The following is a 25,870-nucleotide window of genomic DNA, read 5'->3' as shown; positions in this document are numbered from 1 at the left end:
GGGAGTCTCTTGTTAGGGCAAAGCTGACATTTCCATCCATTTTGAGAATTGCCTCTGGGGCAGCCAACCTCTCTGGAGGCTGGTGAAATACAACGAGCTTCTGTGTCCTCTGTGCTGGTGGCACACGTGCTGCCTTCTAGGGCTCTGGGAGATTATTGGTTTTTTCTTCATCCTGCTGCTTTATGTGGAGAGGTGCCTTCAAACTGTATCTGCTGTGTTACAAACATACCTTTCATGTTGTAGAAGCAGCACCTAGTCCCTGCACTGCTGTCTGTTTAGATACTGGTGCATACATGCTGTCAGAGTGATGTCCTGCCAGAGCTGCAAGGGAGCATGTCGTAGGAGAATTCTCCGAAGAGGGACACGAGGAATGAAAAATGAGGGTGGAAATCACCATGGAAAGCTGTACTCCTGCCCCCTGGACAGTAGAGTGAGAACAACATTAACTTCCAAAATTACCTTGAAGACAAGCACAGAATCTGAACACCTCAGGTAGCTTATGTGTAAGACATACAATGATGTACTAAACCAGTTACTTCAGTCTGTTGGTAATGAGTTCATGCTACAGAAACCAAGGTACTCCAGCCTTAGAAAGAGGGAACTTTGATTAGGATCACATGTAGAGGTAGAAGTCAAATAAAAGTATAGTTTCGCTGCAGACCTTTGTCAGCATTGGTTACCCTGGTTTCCCCTTCGTGTGGTCCCATACGTGCTCCACTGCCCCTTCCCTGAGCCCTAGAAAATTCTGTCCTCCGAGCAGATAAGGACTTAAGAAGAATACGAGCAATCCCTGCCACTCCTTAGTATCCCTCACTGGGGAAAAAAGATAATTAAGGGACAACCTCTTCTAGCAGGTTTAAGGCAAGTAAATTATTTATGCAAATCTTACACTTTTGTTTCAGTGTTAACAAGTACATTTCCAGATGTGTGCAAACGCATGTGTGACGGAGGGTATTTTCCAGCTGTGGATCCACACTGTCTCTTTTCTAGTGCAACCTATGTTTTAGTAAGACAAGTTGACTCTCTTATCCGAGTTGCTGCTTTTGTCATGAATTAAAAAAAAAAAAAAAGGAAGATATTTTTTTTTAAAAAAAGGAAGATTAGCTTCAGGTCTTTTGAAAAATATCATCGTATAATTTGAGTCCATGTACCTACAAATTCCCAGCAGGCTCTGAGCCAAAGAAATACACAGATAAAATAAACATACAAAAAGATGGCTGCATTTTGAAATCTAAGAATTGAGTTATATACCTTTTTGACAGCTTCCTGAATCACAGCCCATATCTAAGATGAGTAAATAGGTATCTGGCCCTTTAACTGGGTTCCATTTCATATAATTAAAGACTCCCAGAATTAAATGGCCTATATGGAAAATGGCTTTCAGTGGACTAAATGCCTGAAGCAATCTCCTTGCCTGAGCACAGAAGTGACACTGGCTTACGGATCAATATCATCTCTGTTATTAATATCAAAAGCGCATTACTTTGTTTTTGCCTGGCTGCGCTCCAAGCCTTGGGCCCAGCTCGCATCCAGCCATTTGCCTGGACCATAATTTACTTTTGTGAGTTTTTAAGGTATTGTTTTGTCAGGGCCAATCACCATGAAGTTATAAATGATTCTGAGGACTTGCACTCTCTGTTAGTGGCATATGCGGTGAAATTAATTTTTAAAAGTTTCACGTCAATTACTCCTGTCCTTGAGTTATGCAAGGGGACAAAAGAGCAGAGACTTAAAGACATGAGTGATATCAAACAGATGAGGTAACGACAAACAGAAACAGCAGCTTGGGACCAAATCAGACATTACACTATCTTTAATTGATGCATTGAATTAAACAATACTAAAGCTAAATAAATATTGACCACTTAGCAAAAGAACCATTGATTTTTATGATGGACAACATTTACATCATATACTGCTCTGGTCTACAGATTTGAGGCTGCTAGGCTGTCAGCTCTGGCACAGATATTCTGCAGGACAGCTTGTGCTGATGCCGGCTCCCTTTCTAGAATTCTGGAAGTAAATGTTAACGATTTCCCCCCCTTTTGGTTTCCCAGCATTGTTTATTTTTGCAGGATTAAATTCTGCCAGGTCTGGCTTCACCAGTACCAGCTGAATTAGCAAACGAGCGCCGCATTTCGCACGGGTGGGTAGAGTTCTGCAGGGAAGGATTTGGCTGTGGGCTGTTGCTGTGGCTAAGGGAACTGGCCACGTCATCTGTTCATCAGCCATCTGCCTTCTCCTTTCTTGGGGAGTGGAAAAAGGGCAGGTGCTGGGTTTCAGTGGAGGGACAGGAACATTCCCTGCATTGCAGTGGACACTCCACGGTGGCAGCTGCTTCCCTCCCGCAGCAAACTGCCCTGTGCTACGGTCTGGAAGGGGCTGGTACTGGTGGGCATCCTGGAAAGGGGTGACCGTTCCAAACACTCCCTTTAGCTGCTTTGCTGAAGCTGACATGTTAATGTTCACTCTATTAATATTGATTTAATTACTTAAACATGCCATATCTTAATGATATGGTATCTACCGATTCTGGAAACAAAGTTAGACAACACAATAATTTGCTTACAGAGCAAGAGTTTACATCTCTGTGACTGCTAATGACAAAGCTGCAGAGCTAAAGTGTATTAAAAAATAGCAAATTTGTAGTTCTTTAGCATGAAATGTGGTCCTGATTGTGAAACTTAACTAAATGTCAGTGATTGCTGTTTTATATTCTTGCGGAAAGGGAAAGTGTGAGGTCTCTTCCTGGCAATACAAAGATTTCATTAAGAAGGACACATCTACATGCTTAGTAATGCCAGCTTCAGTTACATATAGCTTCCTGTGTCTGCAAGGACCGCCAAGACACCAGTTAATAGGTTATTGTTTCAATTAGTCCATGATTACTGCTGCTAATCTCTAATTCCTCATTGTTGTGGCTCCTTTTGACTTCACTCCAGTTATTAAGAAGCATTTGGATTTTATTACAATTGACAGGAACTCCAGCCTTCTCCATAGATGAAACACTGTCTATTGCAAAAGAAATTCAGAAGTAATGAAAAGAGCCTTTCAAGTTTGTTTTTAGGGATTTTTAAAATTACATCATAAACACAATGTAGAATTCAATTAAGCTGGAAAATCATAATGCTCAAGGGGGAGAGACTGGATTTCTTACAGAGATAAATCAGAATGTCTTTAATTAGTTTTCAGTTATAAAAACAAGTCTAGCTTGGTAAAATGAAAATAGGAAAAAGGAACTAACACAAAATAAAATAAAGGAATTATTGATAATAGCAGGATAGGCAGATAGGTGAGGCATCCCTATACCCCATTACACACCTCTCCGCTTGGAGATCAGTGCATTGCACCAGTTTGACCTTGGAAATCTCAGAGGTTCAGTTTTGATGAGCACATGGCAGGGCTGATGCTTGTCAGAACCTCAGTTGTTAGCAAGCTGCAAACTGTGTGGAGAGCAGCTGGAAGGATGTGGACGGTGACCAAAATGTCTTATGTCCAATCTCATGTCTAAAATTGGCTCAGTGTGCAAATGGGAGTAGGTCTTCAAAAGCAACAGCTAATAAATAAACACTTTCCAAGTGGGCATTTGCAAATTCCCCATGCCCAGCATTTATGCTGACTCAATTTCCATTGTTGTTTTTCTTTAACACGGTGTTGGTAGCTTTAATTGCTGTTTAATCAAAACTCTTCAGGTCTCTGTCAAATTTTATTGAAGGGTCAGGGTGAATTTGCCTCACAGTGGGGAAGGAACCGACCCTGCATGCGGCTTGAACCGTAAGCAGTACAAAGAGCTTCTTAGCTTTTGAGGCACGTGGCTCCAAACACGGAAAGATGCGGCTCCATCACCTGGTGCTACACGGGGCTGCCCGTGCACACCAAGCAGTAGGTGCAAATGAACAGCACGAGTGTTAGCTTTTGCCCTGATGACATCGTGGAGCCTTTGTTACGCTGCAGATACTGAGGGGCATCTTATCCATGTGTAAGGATCTGAAGGGAGGATGTGAGGAAGACTGGGCTAGGCTCTCCCCAGTGATGCCCATTGAGAGGACAAGGTTGCCTCTTGTCCTCTCAATGGGCATCACTGGGGAGAGCCTACTTCTTTTGCTGTGACAACGGCCAGGCACTGGCACCGAGTGCCCAGGGAGGTCGTGGAGTCTCCACTCTTGGGGATGTTCAAAAGCTGTCTGGACCAGATGACCTCCAGAGGTCTCTTCCAACCTCAGCCGTTCTTTGATCCTGTGATAAGCCTCTTGGAGCGCTTCCCTCTGACAGTCTTCACAGTGTGTATGCTTGGGTGGAAGGGGACTGAGAGGTAAGCGATGCAAGGTCCAGAAGAAGAAAGCAGGAAGGGATCTAAGGGGAAGAAGTCTTGAGCCATGAGGAAGATTGTCAGGATGACTAAAAGAATTATAGAGTTGCGTAAGGCTTCTGATGCTATACTGTAGCTCTTAAAGAGACAGCGGTTGTCATCTTGGGAAGCTTGTGGTTCCCCCTGCACAGAGAACCTGGCATCATAGTGTGGACTTAACATCCAGAGAAGCACTTGGTTTGTTACCTGGGAAATGATGGGCAATGCCCATAAGGTGAGGATGGAAACCTTCCTTTCTTCTACTGCCTTTAGTGTGGGGAAGAGCACTGATGCAGGGCAGCATTAGGGGTTGTCTTCTGTTAGGAAGACAAAGTTAACCTTCCTCCAGGGCGAAAGGACCCTACTTTGCTGGGACACGACTACAGCGCTTCCCATTCGTGTTCCTGTGGCAGGTTGTTGTCCTTGCCGCCTGTAGGACCTCCAGTGCTGGGCAGGCAGCAGAGGTGCCTACATCTGATTGTAATTTTATTGTACTGCAGAGCTCGGGGAGCTGGGTGGAGGCGGAGAGGAGAGAGGGACACTGGCTTTGCAGTCCGTGCTGGAGCTAACTGCAAAGTTCACAATCTTGTTAGAAGGAACGTAACCTGCTCCGCATTTTAACGGTAGGGTAGGGGACAGTAAGGAGAGCCTGCTTCTCCCTCCCCCTTCCCAGTATGCAGACAACCCCAGATACAAACATGGCAATTTAAAAACATGTAAAAATCATAAATGAGACAGCAGCTGTGTACAGCTTCAGCAGAATGCTAAATTGCTGCATCACTCTGGACTTTAAATGACAATAAACCTTCCACCTCTCATAAATTAAGCAGACTCTCAAAAAAATGATATCTACAACTGCAACTTTTTATGGATGTTTGGTAACTTTAATCATTTTGCAAAATGCAATTCCTGGCCATAAATTCTCTCCCAAGTACAGATTTAAGGAGAGCTAAAGCACTGCAGTGAGTTGATAGGTAAGTTTTAATCTGACACTGCCAAAAAGTCTATTAGATTTATCCTGAGGCAGTGGCTGCCCGGTAATTACAACAGGGCAGACTTAATGGAGGTGTTGAATACCAGGAAGGTGACTTACAGGGTGTGTCACAGGTTCAGGAGATGACTCTTGGAAATACTCCTTACCCAATTCTAAAAAGCGATTCTCGAACCCACCTATTTCTTAAAAACTAGTTCAGTGCAAAGCAGGGGATAGCTGTGACCTTCCAGCATAAACTCTGGTAACAAATATCTTGTAACGTTCAAGAGAAGTGTTGTAATCCTCCTTTCTTGCTTTTGGTTGTAATAAAAAAATGACGTTCCTCTATCACAGGGGTGTGATTTTTCACTGTGCAGTAGTATGCTGCTTTTTTTTTTTTTTTTTTTTTTTTTAACCTAGTGTGGTCATTCAGGGATCTTAAAACACTTTGCAAACTCAGTTTTGTGAGTTGGTAGTTTAATTATTCCCGTTATATGGGTGGGCTGTTGGAGACAGACAGTACTTTGCCACTAGTGTCGCAAACTCAGGATTTCTGCTGAAATCTGGAATTTCTATCTCTTTTTTCCTTTGTGCAAACTGTAGCCTAATTGTTCACTCTAAATATGTAATGCATATACACTTATTACATTTGATGAGAAAGAGAATAAGGATTTGGAAGGAAGTGCAAAGCCTGCTGTTGGGTGTGTTTTTCCTTTGTTAAGTTGTTGACCAGCTGTGGATTAATTCAGAGCAAATATCAACAGAAACATATGAACACGAATGAAAGGGGGAAAAGATTTGTCTCCATTCCTGAATAGGAGCTGATGTCCCTAGTCAGTGTTTGAATGAAGCAATGCCAAATTCTTGGGACGAACCCAGGTACACATGAGCGGAGACAGCTGTTCTGCAGTGAGCTTTCCCTTCTGCCTGCTCTGTATGAGCACTTCTGTCGGATTACTTGCAGGATAATGGGAAAAAAAGACCCAGTTCCTGAAGGATGCTTTGAATGCTGTTGGTCAGTCACACACTTGCAAATGGACTGCAAGAACAATGTGTTGTGTTCTGTGCAGAAGGTTGTAGCACTTGGAGTCTTACCACAGACAAAACTGCCAGGTAGAAGCAAACCCAAAACTTTCTGACATGAGCTCTTTTGAAAAGTGTAGCACAAATCCTTTGTTTTGAAAACATCTGATGGATAAACTATGTCAACTCACATTTTACCTCTTCTTGGATTCTGGGCAGCCACACCTGCATTAACAGCATTAACATTAACATTAACTTCTTCTTAAAGCAAAAAGGATGTGCTGTAAAGAGGTGAGTAAAGTCCCTCCTGAAAGGAAGTGAGAACTGCAAACTTTTTAATTTGGTCCTAAGTCCTTATGCACGGGACTAGGACATGAACACATGACCATCAAATACCAAGAGCTGGAGCAGTGCTGCTGAACTGCACTGGACCACTCATGCCAAATCAATTAGAGATGGCATTTATGATCAATTTCCTTGTTGGAAACCTGATGGCACTTAGTACTGCTCATCCTCTATATTATGAAGAAATTATTTTTTTTCAGTAAGTTAAATGATTTCTTTCAGTAACTGAGTTAGGTTTTCTGTTTATTTGGGTTTTGTTTGTTGTTTTTTTTTTTTTTTTTTGCAAAAGCCAAGTATTCAGTGGTACTGCAGGGTGGCCTGGCTAACCATGCCTCCTTTCTCTAACTACTCTCTGTCTTGTATACTTTAGTAAATAAATTTAACACAAACTGAAACGAAGCAGACTGTTCATTTAACGAGAAAAGCTTGAGTAGCCAGTATTACAGATGAGAAATGCAAATGAACTAACAATGCTATCGGAACATTGACTTTTCACATTTATAAAATTTTGCATTCTGTATTTTAGATTTAAAAAAAAAAAACAAACAAAACTGTTAGCTCGTGGGGTTTTCTGAAGCACTTAGGAGAGTTTTTGTATTGCATTTTAATAGTAGGGGGTTAATAGCACCACTGAATCCGGTTCATCGTCAGCATTGCACACTCACCCGGGGAGAGGAGTCTCTTAGACTACATGCAGAGGGAGATTCGTAGAGCTTTTTCCAGCATCACTGCTATATTTAGACTAAGACTTTTTTTTTTTTAGTTTTATCACTGTGTGGGTATGGATCATGTTAATATCAAGTTACGTGTGCATATGGGTAGGAGAGCATGCCCTCAGCGTTGCCTTTCTCTTCAGCTCCGCAGGCAAAGCGACATAGCTTGAACACTTACAGAAAAGGAAACCATAGCTCCTGAAGTCACCTGGGGGAGACAATGTTTGCGGTTATATACAGTATCATTTGGCTCAGGAGCAATTCTACCTTAAAGTGACAATTTGAGGTGACATTTCCAATGCTGTGGAAGAAAAATCACTTTCCTAGAGAAGAAACAATGCTTTTTTAAAAAAAAAAAATATATATGCATAATATCAGCATTAGTCAAATGAAATTAATGCTTCCAATATTTTTTAAAGCTTGCTCATATGAATCTACCATTTCTAAAATTGTATTTTAACAAGTAAGGATATTGTAGTTATATATTAGCAAACTGTCTGATGGCCGTTCTGATGTCTTATTACGCTATGCACTGGGGTAGCATTTTTAGGATAAAGTTAACCTTGGTGAAATATATCATGGTTCACTAATGTATCTTCAACTGTCTGAAAAAAGGCCTTGCCCCCAACAACATATGAATATTTAAATTATGGTTAATTATTTATAGTATATTTTTATTAACAATGACTTACAGCATGGTCAAGTAACAGATAAAGCTCATTATGCTCCAAGGTCCAACGTGCATCTCAAACAACATTACCGCTGCTGAAGGGAAGATAACTGCCATGGGTTTATCCTGGGCTGATTTCTGTGAATCGGGAAAGTCACTGAAACAAGGTGCTTGTTGACTTCAATATTTTAGAGAGAGATTCTAATATCTGGGTGCAAGTTAAACTAAAGGTTACTGTTTCTACTACAAATGTTTGTTGAAGTATAGCATCTCAGCACATGGCTGGGGACAATTAAAAGCAAATAACATCTCTATCTTGTAATTAAAATCCCAGGTGATGGCTCTTACAAGCCTCTTACCTGAGAGACTTCCACAGCCTCAAGTTTTTCATTAAATTTAACCTAGGTTATCCTGTTTTCACTTTATCTCTTTGTGCATAGTGTGAAAATGCATTTCTCTCTCCTTGATCATCAGATATGCTCTATATTTGTCACTTTTTTTGCAAGCTCCTTAACCCCTTCCTGCCCAAGCTAAGAGCACTATTCAACATTTTCCATCATTTTTTGCAGTTGTGCTTTCAGCTTTTTGTTTATCTGTTGATCCTCTTTGAATTCCCTTTAGGTTGTTGTTGGTTCTGTAGTGAATATTAGTGATAGAGTCTATATAAATACCTGGTAGACAGGTGTATTGCTAAGGCAACATATTACAAACAACCTAATGCAGTATTCCATATGAGCTAGCAAGAAATCCCTGTAAGTTTGGATTTAAATCTGTCTAGTCTGTAACACAAGGTGATGCCTCTGCATATGTTGACAAGATTTCATTAGCCTTTTCTGTAGCCGTATCTTCTTGCAAAACCATATCTAATCTTCAGTTTGCTGTCTCTGCTAGATCTCTTTCAGCACTGCAGCTTTTTTGGATCTACTCTCTCTCTCACTGTCTGCATTGTGGATTGTTTTCCCTGGAGGTATTAGTGTATATTTTTCCATATATGAAGATAATAAATGGAAGAAGAAGAGATGAAAAGAAAAACCATTACTTGAAAGCAGAAACAGAAAGAGATACAAAGAAAAGACTGACAGGGAGATAAGGGAAGAAAAATCAAGGAAGAAGAATATGGAAAAATGAAAAAGGAGTTAAATAATCAGAATAAATTAATTAATCAAAGTGCAGATCATGTGGACTAGAATAGCAAAGCAGCAATGCAGAAAGCTAAAAGGAGACAGGGATAAGGGTAATGAAGGATAAGTTGGAATGTAGTATGTATTTTCAAAATAATGCATTTTACAGTGCAGTTTGACTTCTTAGACCTGACTTTTAGCAAGGCTGTCACACTCTGCACACTACAAAGCTTCTGACAAGGGATTGGGAGAAACGCCAAATTTTTCCCTGAACAAAAGCAGTGATTCTTACTATGACTGTGGTTTTGCTTGCAATTCAGACCTCCCTGATTTTTACTCCTGTATCACAGATACGAAAATGTGATTTAGAGAGGCTGAGTGAATCAGCAAAGGTTATAGGAGAAGTCAGTACGAAGAAACGGACATCTCTAAGTCTCAGGGTCAATCCACTGTCCCTAAGTTTCTGCAACACTGTGATTAGAGAGGAGGAATGCTTGTCAGTTCTCACACCTTCTCTCCATATTATGGATGTTCTTTTATCACAGGGGTTAACTATGATTTGTTGATCACTTCTTTCACCATCTTACCTCAGTTATTTGATCGTGCGACACCCATATCGTCCAGTCAAAGTCATTGCCTATATTAAAGATAGTTGCTAGAAGAGGGTTTGATTTGCTTTTCTTCTCCTGGGGTGACATTGCGAGCTCTCTGTAGAGATGGGGGTCACGGACCACCGTTTGGAAACCACTGGCCCCAGCGCTGCAGTCAGGGGGAAGGGGAGCCTGGAGCAAGCCCTAACTAGTTCCTAGAAAAGACTGTAAGTCAGGGAGGAGAATGACACTGTCAGCAAATGAAGGTGGCTGGGGGTGGGGGGGAAGTGCAGGGGAGGACTTAGTTCAGTAACCAAGTTGCCTACATTCAAAGAGCTAATGTACCAGATATTACTGCTCAAGGCATTCTCACTATTGCCAGGGGCTTAATATGATTTGCATAGTGCGTATGGGTATTCCTAGGGGAGAATGACAGAGATCATTAAATGAAAACAAATAATAAATAAGCTCCTTACAGCCCCCACAGGTACATAAATATGACTGTACGTGGGGCGCGCAGGCGAAGATAAATGGCTCAGTGCATATAGGCTGAGGAATCCATAAAGCCGAGAGGCTTCATTTTCCCCTTTCTGCCCGCAGACAATGCGTTCGCTCACTGCTAAGGAGGGTCAAGTGACTGTCACAGACTTTGCACTGAAGAGATGTAACCTGTGTCACAGCTGCCAGCCATTCTGGCTTGAAAAGGTCAGCTCCCCAGACACAGGTGGTAATGTCACCAGTTAAGTACACGGGGGCCTCGGGAGCGCACCGGGGACAGCAGACGAGAAACGGCTAACCCCACCGAACCAGCCCCTTGTCACGGGGCCGGCAGCAGAGGCAGCCTCACATCTGTAGCAGAGATGCACGTGTTTTCTTCGTTAGATTTTTAGCATCCCAGTCAGTAACGTGTGGGAAGATCAAGGGCGCCGGGAGATTTCATGGCTCTGGATGTTGGGATGCTGTTACTTATTCCATGTTACGGGCTGCTGGGGTTCAAATCAGACTAAAGCTGAGGAAATTCTTTAACTGTGACCTTTCCTGTGACTCAGATCACAAAGATTTTCTGTCAGTTTGGTCTGGGCTAGATTTGAAATTCTGTCTTAGAAGTGAAAGACACAGTGAATGAATCAAGCAGATTAAGCTGAGTTATTGGCTCCAGAGTTGTAGTTCTCTAACTTCTACAGGAGATCACAAATAAATGTACGTGGCTGATTTGTCATATCCCATGAAACAGTTAAGTATTTTTTTAATTATAAACATTATAAACTGGTACCCAGTTTCAGGCTGTTACATTACACAGCAGGTCATCCGGTACCTCGCAGGAATTCAAGCCAACACCAAACCAGCTCTGTATCAGAATAATGTAAGTTCTCTCTTATCTTTATTGTTCAGATACATAAATGTCTAAAAAATAACGTTCAAAGAGGAGGAGAATTTTCTTGTTGCTTTCCAAAAAGAAAGGATAGAGTTTATTCTTACTGTCTTTTAAAAAAATGCTGATACATTGGATGGGAAACAGAGAAATCTGCAATGTCAGAGAAAGTTTAAAACATATTAATCTTAGGATTACTAAATCTAATTGTGACACCAAATATGAATGGAGATTAGAATGCGTCTTTTCAGTGCACAGCATTATGACGTGATACCTCTTGGGGATCTAGTTCTATCATCTCAGGCTGTCTGTTCCAAGTAAATATGAATGAGTCATTCATATAATAGTTTAAAAAGAAAATTCACGCTGCCTTCGACAGCTTTTGGTAGGTATTAATTTCTGGGGTTTCTGTATCTGCACCTGCACAAAGATTGCGATGCAGTAAGAAAAATAAGTCCTGTAAACCCTTCAGCGCGGGGGCAGAATGGCTTCTTCTGCGTGTGGCGGTGCTTAGCACCTGTGGTCCTTCAGTTGGAACCGCGGGTGCGCACGGCTCCGACGGTTTGTCGGCACTCTTGCCTCTTGGGACGTCTCAGGTGTCATGGCAGGATCAGACTTGATAGTCACTTCTGAAGATGCTCAGACAGTAACAACTAAAACTGTCAGTAACTTCTCTACCTGTGGGTCTAAATTTTTCCTGTACGCTTCTAATTTCAGCCTGCAATGTGTGGTTTTGGTGGATTGTAAGTGACATTACTACAGCAAAATTACAGCATCCTGAAAGTTGCTTTCCCTTTTTTTCTGACTGCTTCCTCATTCTACATTTTATTTTGTGAATACACGTATGTACCCCTCACTTGATCATCTGGGTGGTGCCTATGCATGGAGTAGCTGCATGGCCAAGTTAAAACACATCTGAAAGCTCATTTAACAGTAGGTGAGAATTTTTAGAATTTTTTAGCTGTTAGGAGGTCATCGAAGTAATCGCTACAGAGCTAATCTGATCTACAGAACTAATCTTTGTGCCAAACTTCCCCGGTTCTGGTGCCTGTGTCGACGTAGTTGGACATGTCCATCAATACCTCCAAATGCAACTGCAATTTTCTCTGCTTTCTCCAGAAGGCACAGCAAAAGCTTTGTTGTCCAAGTATGTAAGTGGTTTTTAGGGGGCTCAGCTCAGACCCTCATACTTTTATAATGCCAGAGATGCCTTATAGGTAGCTTGATTTTTTAAAATTTTTTTTATTTGTTTTGGGGGGGAATTTTTTTGGTTCTAAAGTACTGCAAATCTGACATCTCAAAAATTTCTCTTTAAGAAACAAACAACAAAAATGGTAAAAGGAATGGAACACCTCTCCTGTGAAGAAGTGCTTAGGGTTGTTCAGCTTGGAGAAGAGAAGGCTCCAGGGAGACCTTACTGCAGCCTTTCAGTACTTAAAGGGGCCTATAAGAAAGATGGGGACAAACATTTTAGTAGGACCTGTAGCAATAGAACAAAGGATAATGGTTTTAAACTAAAAGAGAGGAGATTCAGACTAGGTGTAAGGAAGAAATTTTTTATAGTGAGGGTGGTGAAACACTGGCACATGTTACCCAGAGAGGTGGTAGATGCCCCATCCCTGGAAACATTCAAGGTCAGGTTGGCCAAGCCCTGAGCAACCTGATGTAGTTGAAGATGTCTCTGCTCACTGCAGGGGGGTTGGACTAGATGGCCTTTAAAGATCCCTTCCAACCCAAACTGTCCTATGAATCAGGACATTCAGACAAAAGGAAATGTTTTCAGCACATTAGGAATCCGGGATGATCTTTTGGAAACTATGGTGGTTACCCTGGTCATCTTAGAACCTCTAACACTTCTAACTCAGCAGCTGTTTGAATGTGCAGATTAGATTACATCAGTAGAAAAATTCAGAATTTGTATGAAGTATCTGATATGTTCTAACTGGACTTGAAATAAAGCTGGAATCTGCCAAATGACAGGTGGAAGACACAAGATTGACCAGGCTGGGGCTCATTCCTCTGTGATGACATTGAAGAACTCTCTGACATGTTTTGATTTCCTTCATATTTCTTATTCTTTATGAAAGCTTGAAAAGTTAAGGCCATTCAAAGAGTTGAGGAAAGCTGTGAATCAAAGTTCATTTGAGCAGAGGGTGCCCTGCAAAAGTGAACCAAGCATTAAGTACAGTTGTCTGCAATGCTTAATTGCCCCTGCAACTTTTTGTTGTGTCTTCTCATTTTTCCTAGGTTGGCATTTTTGTGGATGAATACCACTGGGAGTTAGGGACTTGCTGTGACTCTCACTATTACTTATAGGAGTTTTGCCTGCAGCAGTCACATAGTTGAAAAATACAGATCCATGTGACTGCTGAGAGACCACTGAGAAACCAAGTAAGTAGGACTCATGGCCATTTTGCAATTCCACCTCATTAGACATGTTTTGGGGCTTACGATTGTGCTGTGAGGATAAATAAGTATAAATATTATATTTGCCTCCAGGTTATCTTTAAAAATGTATTTCTCTGTCTCCCTTCCCCTCTTTCTTTCTGTCTTTTTTTTTTTTCCCCTCCAATTTTCAGTGTAGTCTGTCAACTCCTGGTAGGTTATCAACTCTGTGGTCTCACAGTATGGTGGCCTAGCATAAGGTATTACATTGGCAAGGGTGGCTGTGTGCTGCCAATTACTCGAGGTTCTAGAAAGCAAAATGTGCAGCAGTGTAATTAAGTCCATGTGCAAGTAGAAATCCACAAAACCCCAAAACTACAAATATTTGACTTGTCCTCAATGCTGCTTTTTCAAAATATAAAAAAGTGACTAAATAGCTGTCATCTTTATCATTTGAACAACTCTTGTGAATTACCTTTGAGATACAGAGGAGCAAGACACTACCAAAAAAACTTGGGTAAATTCATGCATCAATTGATATTGTCACCCGGGTGTTGGTTGGTCTTAAACACATGAAGTGCAAATCCTCTTTGTTGAAGACACGGATCCAGTTCGCTGCCTGCTTGCAGACCTGTGTATCTCCAACGGAGGCCATGGATTTATGGCAATTCACTCGAAGTCCATGTGTTTTGAGAAATGAATGGATGATTCCTGAACGAGAGGAATTGCACCAGGTTGTGGGAGATTGTGAAGTGTCTAGGGGAAGCAGTGTTTCTGGTTATTGCAGCCTTTCTCTTGTGTGTGCTGTTAGTCTCTCTTAGGCACATAGTCATGGGCTGTATGCAGCGTTAGTTGGGCTTGATATACTCACTCTTACATATTTCCTGATGTTGCTGTTACGTCTACTATCACTGGTAGTAGGACACACCCCTTTTGAACAGTTCTCCAGCCTACTTCATTAGTTTTCATCTTTGTATTTCCTATTTTCACAGATTTTAAGAGCTCATCCCCAAGGTACCACTAAGATGTCGTGCAGGTAAAACATTATTTCCCCGGTCCTCAGCTTATGGATGCAGCACAAATGCTGAAGATGCCCCTGTACCACACCTGCCTGCAGTATCGCTGCCAGCACAGCACAGCTGCACGGGCTAGCCACTGGACTAGCCCAAGTGCTGCTGTAGTGACAGTGCTTGCACCGACGGGCATGTCAGCAGGGTGTTAGCACTACCTCAGAACCACTCCGGCACGTGCAGGGAGATGTGGCAAGGCTTGGGGTTTCAGCCTCCTAAAGGATTATAAAGGATATAATCCTGCTCTTTTCTTGCCTTACAAGTGTCTTGTCCTTATTCCAGTGTGAAGATTTCAAACTCACTGTAACTAACACGGGTTTGGTCTAGTGTAAATGTTGCCATAGTCGGCTCCAGTGGTTCCTATTTCCATTTCTACCCATCTGGGAGTTCAGAAAAGTCGTTTGATTGCCTTACTTCAATTTAGCTTTATATAAAATGGCATTTTAAATTATGATCTACCTTTCAGTATGCAGCCCTCTTAATGACTCTGACATGAATGGCGCTGTAGGAATTTATAGACCCTCAATGTAACAGATGCTGTCTGTGCACGGAAAGGCCTGAAATCAGTGAGCTGGTCTTTTGAGGCAGCCACTGCATGATGCAACCAGAGCAGCTCCCTTAAAGCAGACAGTGCCACTAGGGTTTGTGTAACTTACACGCTTGTTTAGGCTTATTGATGTTTCTAGGAGACGATGCCACGAAATATGTTTGCCTTTTCCTGTTGTTTGAAGAGGGTGTTCAGTGTTTGGGGCTCATGTAATCTGGAACGTGGGTGTGAATTACCACGAGGTGGCAGTGCGCAAGCCCGGAGTGGGTGTCAGTTACACCACCTTGCTCTTGCTTCTAGGTTTGTTGTCAGACTGTGTAACGGTTGGAGTAGGTGATGTTGTAGGTCCTTTCCAACTGGAACTATTCTATTCTATATTTTCCAGTAAACATAGATATTAAAAGGTCATGCATAGATCCTGAAGGATTTCTTTTTTTACAAAGGATACTCTGGACTGTTACACACTGATAGTTAACACATGCTCAAGTCCATGTATGATGCAAGTGTGCGTGCTGCTCGTGAGAAGGACTGCAGTCCTTTGCTTCAGGAGCAGAAAAGGGGTTCAGGAACAGTGACCACATTGTTCTCCATTTCTTCCTGTACTAACCCTCCATGTTCTGAAGTACAAATAACACAGCGCAAAGAGACTCTGCTGTCTTAAATGGAAATGTCCGAGAAATACAGGGCATTCCCCTGTCCGTGTATGTGTACACACACGCTGAGCAAACAGACACAGGACAGCCAGCAGAAAAAACTACGCGTGTGTGTGTTTCCAAATGTTGTCACTGGGACCGTTGAAAGAGCCTTCACCAATGTTTGGGAAAACTGTATGCATTTCCAGTGAGGGACAGATAGTGGGTAACCAGGAGCCATAGGCACCAACTGGCCACCAGCTATGCCAGCAAAAGGTACTTTTTCTTTTCCTTTCTTTGTAAAGTGTTTATTCTTTTGAATAGCTGTACAATGACAGTAGGAAAAACTGCATCAGAAGTAGTGGCTTAATCTACATATCTACATATAACACAGTCATAGACAATGTGAATTCATGAATACTCTCCGAGGTTAGTCAAAACACAGTATACTGGGAAGAAATAATTTTTGCTACAAAACTTGTACAAAACAATTCTTTATGCAGGAATCCTGAGTCTGTCTGCTCAGTAAGTAAGTAAAGCTCTAACAGTGAACGGAGCTGAAAAGAATCCTGTAGTTCTTCACGAAAAGAACCTATCCAGAAGGCTTCACACGTCTCTTTTTTCAGTAGCCTACAAAGTCTCTACGCATAATGTCCACAGAAAGGACATGGGATATAACCCCTGGCAAGGAATAAGTTACTTTCGGTAGCAGCGCTCTTTAGCTGGAAGCCATGTACAGATGAGGTTCATGCTTGGTCCTGTGGGAGCAGTATAATCATATTCTGTCTCTGGTCAAACTAGGCATTGGTCTCTAATCACAGAAAGCTTCCTCACAATTTTAGCAATGCTTTTGACTCGGTGAGGGACCCTCAAGGTAAATAAAATTGAGATGCAGCTTGTAGCCTTTCTGTAGCGTGCTTTCACATGTGGTATAGACCTCAGCTGTGGTATCCTGTGGTTGTTTGGGTTGGGTTTTTTCTGCTTGTTTCTGTTCTGAGGTCTAGTTTCAGGTTTTAAAACCTCTAAAATAATTAGTGTCTTTTTAAGTCCTCATAGTCACATAGGTAACAGCAGGCTGTTTGGGTAATGAAAGTGACAGTGTTTTGGGGAGCTTTGTGGCATTGCACTGTAATACATTTGCATTTATCATCTCATATTATTTCAAATTGTTGTCTTTAGGAAGTCAGAGAACCTGCCCTAGGAGGTTATTTGACTGAATACTGGTGTGTTGCCTATAAATCTTGCAAAAGAGGTCATTCGGCTATTTGTGTGTCATGGCTCTTCAATTCACACTGTTGAAGAGAGACAATCTCATTTAAGCATCTGAGTGTTGCCTTATTTATGAAAAGCTTTTTCATACCAAGTGCCATATTTGCAAAACTGAGCAAAACTCTTCTCAGCTTCCTATATTTTTCTTCAGATCTATGCATATGATGCATGATTTTTCAAATAGTTTCTTCCCCTACATTCAAGGGCCCTCAGCACTTTTCCATTGTACCCTTCTACTCCTTGGCCCCAAAACTCCTTTATTTACTTATCGTTCATCCCACTCTCTGCCAAATAAATGATCTTATGTTTATGTCCTTGAACGTGCATAATATTAACTGTCATCCCTGGAAGTATTTAAAAGATGTGAAGATGTGGCACCTGGGGACATGGTTCACTGGTGGATGTGGCAGTGCTGGGTTAACAGTTGGACTTGATGGTATTAAAGGTCTTTTGCAACCTAAACAATTCCATGATTCTATGATGTGCTTTAAGGTTCCAGAGCAGAGTTATGAGCGGTAAGGATGCTGGCTAGGCTGGTGTTTTGACTACAAGCCTCAGAAGAAGCAGTTTACTAGGAGCAAGTAGTGAAGGATACTGAAAAATTCAGTGAAATGTACTGAGCTACCAATAGCTGATTCTAAGCCCTACCCATTCCCTAAGAAACAAATTAGATTCCCCCAAATTTCATGTCTTCTCAGTGCTGCAGATAAAAGCATGAACTGGTTTCTTTTAATTTCCTGAACAAGCACAGAAGGAGAATTCTGCAAACAATTAAAATTGCAAATTGCTTGTTTGCTCAAGATCAGGTTTATTCAAAAGGGTTCCTGCTCTTTGGGGACTGCAAGAAGTTGTTTTTGAGATGCATTTTGAACAAGGTAAGCATTTTTTCAGATTATTCCCAGCATAATATGCCAAGGGGAATAAAGTACGTTTGTTATTTCCTTAAAAAAAAAAAATCAATGAAATGAAACATCCCCTCTAGACCTATAATATTTATTTCAATGTTCTGTCAATAAATATAACAAGGTTAGTTTTCTATCAGATTATTTGGAAGAATCATTTGAGGGAAGTTCTATTTGGTAAGCTCGATTGCAAAAAGCAATCAATAAGGAAAAATTCCCTTGTTGTTATTGAAAGAAACATGGAGCTCCGAGGAGTTATCCCAGAGCAAGTATTTATGTCTCTGCCCCACAATTCTTTTGCTGGCATCTGAAGACCGATCTGTGAGCCTTTCTTCTCTCTTGCTTCCAAACGCCAAAGGGAGGGGAAATGAAAGCATGTGGGAAGCCTGAGACAATGTTTGCAGTACTAGCGCGGCGTTCTGAGCGCTGCGGTTCTGTTCCTTGTTAACAGGAAATCCCTGGTGCCTCCTTTTGTGCGTTAACCAAACCAGAACCCCCTTGATTCAGAACCTCGCCTGTAATATCCTGACAATAGCCCTTCTTGATTTCAGCGGTCCTCTCAAAGACAGTCTGGTAAAAGTAATGCAAAACTTGCCGTGCAATTTCACCGTTTATTTGTAACGGAGAAGTGAGCCAGGCTTGCCTGTCCTGCTAGAATCGTCTTCCCTTGGCACTACCAACTGCTGTTGAACACGCCAGAGGCAACGCTCTTACCAAGTCCTGTGCTGCAGGCGTGCCCCGGCCGTTAGCAGGGATGAGAGCGCGAAGGGATGACAGCACAGTGCACGTTTGGAAGTACGCTCATGACTCCTGTGCATCTCTATTATCCATTTAGCCCAGAAATGGTGAGATTTATCATTGTTTGGCATGCAGGACTGGAGAAAGTAAAGCAAGAATGAAAACAAGCACAAAATTTTTAAAAATGAATGTGAGAAACACAGCTGTGAGGATTCTACATCCAGTCACCATGTTGTAACACACTCTAATCCTACATCCCATGTTTCTTATTAAGTGCATTTTCAGCTCGAAACAGTTTGGGGGACAAAGAAAGATGCGTGTAACAATTTCCCATATAAAGATAATCTCTCAATTATTATCACTGATTTCTGTGTATTCTGCAATATCTGTTGTAAGTTATTGCTATAGGTATAACTACAAGCTGCGTGTTTCCAACCTGTCTACATTATGTTTTACAATCCAGCTTTTGCTAGGAGCCTGCCTTCTGTGTAGTTTGTTTTTATGGCACCCTGAGGAATATGAGGAAGGTACCTGGCTTCTGGAAGGTGGAAGTAGTGGCATAAAAGCCCCATAAACGTGTGGGAAAAAAACACCCGAAACCCCTTATAAATTATGAAATATTTTGTCAACCAGTTTGAGGCTAACCTACTGCACACAATGGTGGTGGCTAAAAGGAAACCATTTCTGCAATAAAATAATGATGCCCTGTGAAACAAAAAGAAAGAAAAAAAAACCCCAAACAAATTACTACCACTCAGCTTAACATTTAATTAAGTGGTGTCACAGTTCTTAAGTCTCTTGACTTGGCATCAGTGAATTTCTGCATATTTCAGCCCTTTTCCCAGTCATACCAGATGTTTGTTTTAAGGCTTTTTTTTAAGGTGATTTCTGGGTTTCTACTGCAAAATCACAGTTCATCAATCACTTAAATGTGGGATGCAGTATAAAATTATTTACAAAATAACTGTACTAGTACTGAATTGGTCACCAGTGTGGTAACCTGTGTGCAACAGAGAACAAACTAAATTCAGTCAGTGCGTTCTTTATGCATGGATAAGCCTAAGTGACTTGAAGTGCTGCACAAGTGTTGTGTTATTTGTAGGGACGTGCATTCTAATGCCTGGTGCAACTGTCTAACTGTGTGCATATATCGCGTGTACGAGAGGATGAGCTGAAACCACACTCTGCATATTAACCGATGATACCGCAGCAAGTAAGATCTGAGGTAGAAGAGCCCTTACCAGATGGTTTGAGAGCCAGTTGTGATCTATTTAATTCTTTCAGACTTCACTTTTTAATCTTCCAAAGGAAATATTTCTAACTTTGTAAGGCAAAGAAACCTCCCCAAAATAGAAGCTGTGTTACCACAGTCAAAATAAAGCACTTGAAAGCAATTTCTTTGAGGTGGCATCGTGCATCAGGCATGAGGGAAACACAAATAGAGTCCCTTTCCTTCGTTCAGCTAGATCAACACATTGCATTGACAAGGGCCCACTCTTGTGGGAGCAGTTGGCCAAAATTGCTTTCATAATATATTCTGGAACAGCAAGTAGGGAGGTACTAGAAACAGCCCAAAGGGACCAGGGAGCTATAGGAAGGCTGAATGTAAAATAAATTTCTGTGATTATGTATGGTCACTGAAGTGGAGCTGAAAAAAAAAGAAGAGGGTTGAGCTAGTAAAGAAAAAGCTAATCAAGATAAAAACAGTGCTCGATAATACCAGTTTTCCCTTTAGAATATAGTCAGGGCTTTTGGGGTGAATCCTCTTAATATTGCTGTATTAACATTAATGGAGAGCCTCGGGTGTTTTTTGCTAGAGAATTGTTGGATGTAAAACTTTATTTTGTGGCTTAAAACAGCAGACAACTTGAGGATTGCACAAATTGTAAATAGCTTTTGCGATTGGTTTTTGCTTCAGATTGCTACTAGTGTTTAAGAAGAGGGAGAAGGAGGAGGAAAGACACTAGGATTCAAAAATGCATAGTTTTGGTCATTGCAGAACTTTGGTCTAAATGTTTCTCCTGATCTCTCCATAGTGGGCTGGCAGGAACAGTTAGGAAGTTTCACAAAGACAAGTGCAAAGTTGGGATGGAATTCCTGGGATGGAATAACAAAGAGCCCAGTGGAGGCTGAGGTCTGCGTGGCCAGCAGCCTCACTGGAAGGGACATGGGTGTCCTGGTGGACAGGAGTCAGCAATGAAGGCAAATCAGATGCCGGGCTGCATCCTCAGGGCCGTTAGTAGCAGAAAGCGGGATGGAATCATTCCACTCTACTCAGCTCTTGTTATGCTGCACGTCGAATACTGCATCCAGTTCTGGTGCCCACAATTCAAAAAAGACAAGGACAGATGGGAGAGGGTCCACGGAGAGTTCACAGTGAGCAGAGGGCTAGAAAATTTGCCCTGTGAGGAAAGTTTGAGAGTCAGACCTTTTCAACCTATCAACCTATAGAAGAGAAGACTTCAGAGGACCTCATCACGGTATCCCAGTACTTAAACAGCAGCTACAGAGAGGATAGAGGCTTTCTCTTCACAAGGAGCCACATGGAGAGGACAAGTGGTAATGGGTACAAGTAGCACTCTGAGAGGTTTCATCTTGATATAACAAATACATTTTTTACAGTGAGAACAATTAATCCCTGGAACAACCTCCCCAGGAATGTGGTGGAATCCCCATCACTGGAGGTTTTCAAGGTGCAATTGAACAGGGTGCTAAATAATCTCATCTAGCCTTCCTCTCCCATGAAGGGTTGAACCAGATGATTTTTCAAGGTCTTTTTCAACTTGAGCTGTTTGTGCTTTGATGAATTTCTCAACAATTTAGTCTTCTGTGTTAGTAGATAACTTCTAGATGCCGACATCCAAAACTACTGCTGTCTTTCGTCAGTGGCCACTTGCCACATGAGATGATATGCAGAATTGTCTGGTAACATACATTTAGCTTTTTGTTTGTTTGCCATTTAATGCAGAAAAAGATCTTTACATTGTGTATCTACAAGCTAATGATAGGCAAATTGCTTTTTCTGTTCTGTTCTGATAGTTGAATTCGTTTTTCCAAAAATGGAATTTCTTCTCCACTAACCTAAGAATATGATTCACAGTGGCAGAAAAAAAGAGAAACCATTTTCATAAGGTCATGATCTTGTGGCCTGCAGAGAGCTAGAAAGGCATAGCCCGCGCAAAGGGACTTGATTAGACAATTCGGGGCAACAGTGTAGAGAAATCACAGGGGAAAAAATATCATTTAATCGTTTAATATCATATAAAATATCATTTTATGTTAAACTTACTGTTTGACAAAGACCACCAATGAAATAGTGTGATAGTGAATATCTGACATTGTTCTCGGTTATTCCTTTATAGGCAGTTAACATTTTGGAATTAAATAATTAAGCCTTTTTTTATCAGTGCTTATATATTCCATGTATGCACCACCAGTTACACATTCAGGAAAGGAGTGAAAACAGAACTTAAAAGCAGTAGAAACAAACCTCTTTTAAAAGCACGGATTGGCCTTTCATATGTTAGCATTTTCCAGCATGTTAGAGATTGCAATCACAATACTTCTAGGCTGGTTGGGAGTCAAGTCAGAGGATCTTCCTTTATGCCTCCAAGTGCAGTGTGAATGATGAGGTGACATAATCTTTGAATATTCTACTAGTATGTTAATTAAATTGTAACTTTGGTTTAACTGAATACTTAAACTTGTAATTTTCTTAGAAGCTGGTATTCCAACAACTGCAGATATATTTAGCAGAAATGTGTTAACTCTCTGCTTGCCAATACCATTAAAGATAATAAGAAACAAATATATGCAGATGTCCTGTGCTACAGTGGATAAGTGATTTTCCACTGTAACAAAAGGTAAAAGCTTATTCATTGAAGTGCACTAGAAATTATTTCTAATTGGTGCGAAAGAATCCTTAAATCTGTATACTGCTTTTAACATTTTGGGCTTAAATTACAGTTAATAGTTCCCATAAAGGAGGCAATAGGAGAAGTACTAAAATTCAGAATCCTTGAACACTAAATGGTGTCTAGATTTCCAGTCATAGCATCATCTCTAATGGTTTTACTGTCAAAAATAAAACAACCAGAAAGTTGTTTATACCACACAAGATGACACATTTTTTGCTAAATATCCCTAGCATTTCTCAGTGGAGTGCTCTCCAGGTCTTTGTGGGAAGTGGTGGGCTTAATTTCAACATCCGCAGGTAGAGCCTGGAGCAGTGTACGGCATCTCCCTGTACCCGCTGCTGGGTGCTCCCCGCCGCTTGCTGGAAGGTGGGTTTGGTGCTCTGCATCACACGCTGAAGGTGTGCGCGGGGGGACGTTGCCAAGTAGGCTGCTACCACGTGTATTGTACCGAGTGTGAGCAAGGCTCTTGGCTCTGCCCCATCTTATTCTGTCTATTCACTCTAATTGGGCTTCCTCTCTCATTAATGTTTTGCATACTGCTTGTATGTTTTGCCAGAATTGGGGAAGTTTTAAAGTTAGATAAACATTCATTCAGCAGTCAGAAATGGATGAATATGCAGCGTCATATTCTTCAAATTCCTTTCTCCTAATCTTTCTTGCATAAAACATGGTAATAGGAACATCATTGCACTTTGCCCCAGGCAGTTAGTCATGCTAGTTTCTTGAATTAATACTTGATTGTTGCATAGAAAAAGTATATAGGCTTAGGGTTCAAGTAACAGCATGATTATCTCTTTGAGATAGTTAGACCTGCCACTACCATTAACTAATCATCTCCTCTACCAGTGTTGTAGAGGGAAGGGTCAGGTGATAGCTGGATCCATAAACGCCAGAAGACAGGTTCTATTTGAAAAGGTGGACTGAGGCAGATGTCTAAGGAGCTGTAAGTCTTGGCTCACCTGTCCGAGTTGGAGTCAAGTTGTGTTTCTCTTTCAAGACTAAGCATGTTTTTGGGAAAAGGGGTGTGACATTTGTGTGAGCTTTCTGGATGTGTTGAGCCATGTGGTCAGCTCACATACTTTGTGAGTGGTTGCAAGGTCTCCTCCCCCGTTTCTGGGAAGACCTGCCACACTTCTCCTTCACAGCAAGTACAGCACAGCTCAGACCATGCTCTCTGTTTGCTTTAGCCAGGGCCATGCGGTCAGGCAAGGTGAGGAGGTTCACTCAAGTGAAGCAAATATGCCCAAGCCTGCAGAGGCTGGGAGCTGTTGCAGTGTGGCACCAGAGCAGGCTGGCAGTGCCACAACACTGGGACAAAGTGTCAGCAATGCTGTTCTGAGGGACCAACGCCTCAAGCTGGCCTTCTGCATCCACAGCTAGACACATACACAAGTGTGACCCCTGGAAGGTTATTGTTAATACAAAGGCTACTGCAGCCTCAGACACCTGGTATAATCTAACTTTACAATGTAGAAACCACCCTCCACTCATCCCCAAGGCTCAGCACCACTCTCTGCAGTGGGGGAATGTGTGCCTTAGCAGGTCACAGAGTATTGCCAGTGATGGGTCTCAGAAAGGTTCTCCATGCCTGGAGTGTTACAAGGGTCCCAAAGGTATCTGCAGAGTGTGTTTCCTTGCTTTATTTTTAGGTTGTTGGAGCTAACAGAGCCATTATGCATGAAACATAAACTGGCAACAAACGAGCACATGCCTTGGGCAACGAGCAGTTTTTGGTTTTTTAGTATTATTCATGTCTGGAGTGTCTGTCAGTGACGCATGATATGACAAAAGACTCATCCTTAGATACCAACTTCACAGCATAGAATAAATTAGCAAAAGCAGAAAATTCCCCCCCCCCTTAACCTTCCACAAAGCACGGCTACTTCGGCTTGGATGTGTCAGTTTGCAGCGTAGCGCTTGGCTTGGCCTAGGTCTGAGATGCCTCTGTCCCACATGGGAAATGAGACGTGTGTCTAGAGAGAGGATGGAACCAGTATTGTTATGTTTGCCTCTTCATCTGCTGTTTTTACTGTTGAATATTAATGAGCAGATATACCTGGGCTTATCAGCACTTTAATTACAGGTGAGATACTTATTGTTGCTCCCCTGTGGTTTTAGCTGTACTGTCAGGTTTCTCTCTAGGTCATTAAATTCTCATTTTCATTAATGCTTTATTTCAGCACCACCTATTCCTTATAACTTAAAGATCTATCCGGTTACCCTAATTCGAAGGATGAATGGCTAGAAGAGAGTAGTAAAATATAGCATCAGTTATACTTTAGCAAATCCACGGGTTGCATTAATTACCAAGTCACAGAGTCTTCACAGCACTTGGCTCCAACTCGTCACCTCACAAATGTGAATAGGACTGTCAGGACAGACTCTGCATATACTTCATAAATTCTGTTTTACGGAGACATCAGCTAAAAATATCAAATTCTGCAAGGAGACACAGAAAAAGAATGAGCCACACTGCTGGAAACACAATGAAACTTAGAAATTTCTAAGGGAATATTCACTCGCAAGCTATACAGACATCCACATCTTTAAGAGCTTTGAGACTGACAGCAATCAAAATGTACTTTTCTGTGCAGCTTTCTGAACATTTTTACGGTGGTTTTGCACAAGCTTTAATTTTTTGTGGTTGCTTCTTTTTCCATTCGGTATCATCTAGTCACTGTGAAATAGATGGAAGGGAGATGGATATTTCATCAAAAATTAACTGGCTTAATGTTGCATTTAGGATTTCCATACAGAAGTTTGTTTTGAGGATTTGGCTAGTAGTTTCCTGTCTTACTATTAAAAATGGTTTGCTTTGCTAAGGGTCCCTCTCGATTGATGCTCACTGACACAGATCGTTTCTGCAAAACAAAGCATCTGCACATGAAACTTACTTTCTGTGTGGGAGTCAGGCAGGATTGAAGGCACAAGTGGGATCCCCAAGGAAGAAGACGCTGTCTGAACTAAGCCCGCGTCTGTTTTTGAAGGCTCTCCTGCAGTGCCAGGGTTCTGACAGGCTGGGTGTGAATGATCTGTGGTTCAGTGGCCTTTCGGCCACAGTGTATGTGCTTGTGGCCAAGAAGTTCAGTACTGCTCTGGAGAGCAGAGTTCTCCAACAGGATTTTCGGAGTGCAGGAACCTGTTTGTTTGCCATTCAGAACAACGATGCACATAATTTACCTACCTTCCTCCGGTGGCCGTGGCTGCCTGTGAGGCGATGGTTTTGCGCTTAGGTGGTGCAGTCGATACACGAAA

General features: G+C 41.7%; 1 protein-coding gene across 1 annotated transcript in view; it reads left to right on the top strand.

The window, feature by feature from the left end:
- The window catches only part of POU3F1 (POU class 3 homeobox 1), a 178,460-nt gene that overhangs the window by 52,357 nt on the left and 100,233 nt on the right, over nucleotides 1-25,870 (top strand). The gene's annotated exons all lie outside the window — the stretch shown is intronic.

This window comes from Falco punctatus (assembly GCF_963210335.1).
Source record: "Falco punctatus genome assembly, chromosome: 3".
In the NCBI taxonomy this organism is placed as follows: Eukaryota; Metazoa; Chordata; class Aves; order Falconiformes; family Falconidae; genus Falco; species Falco punctatus.
Note: the sequence above shows the minus strand (reverse complement) of the source record. Positions and strands in the feature narration are given on the sequence as shown.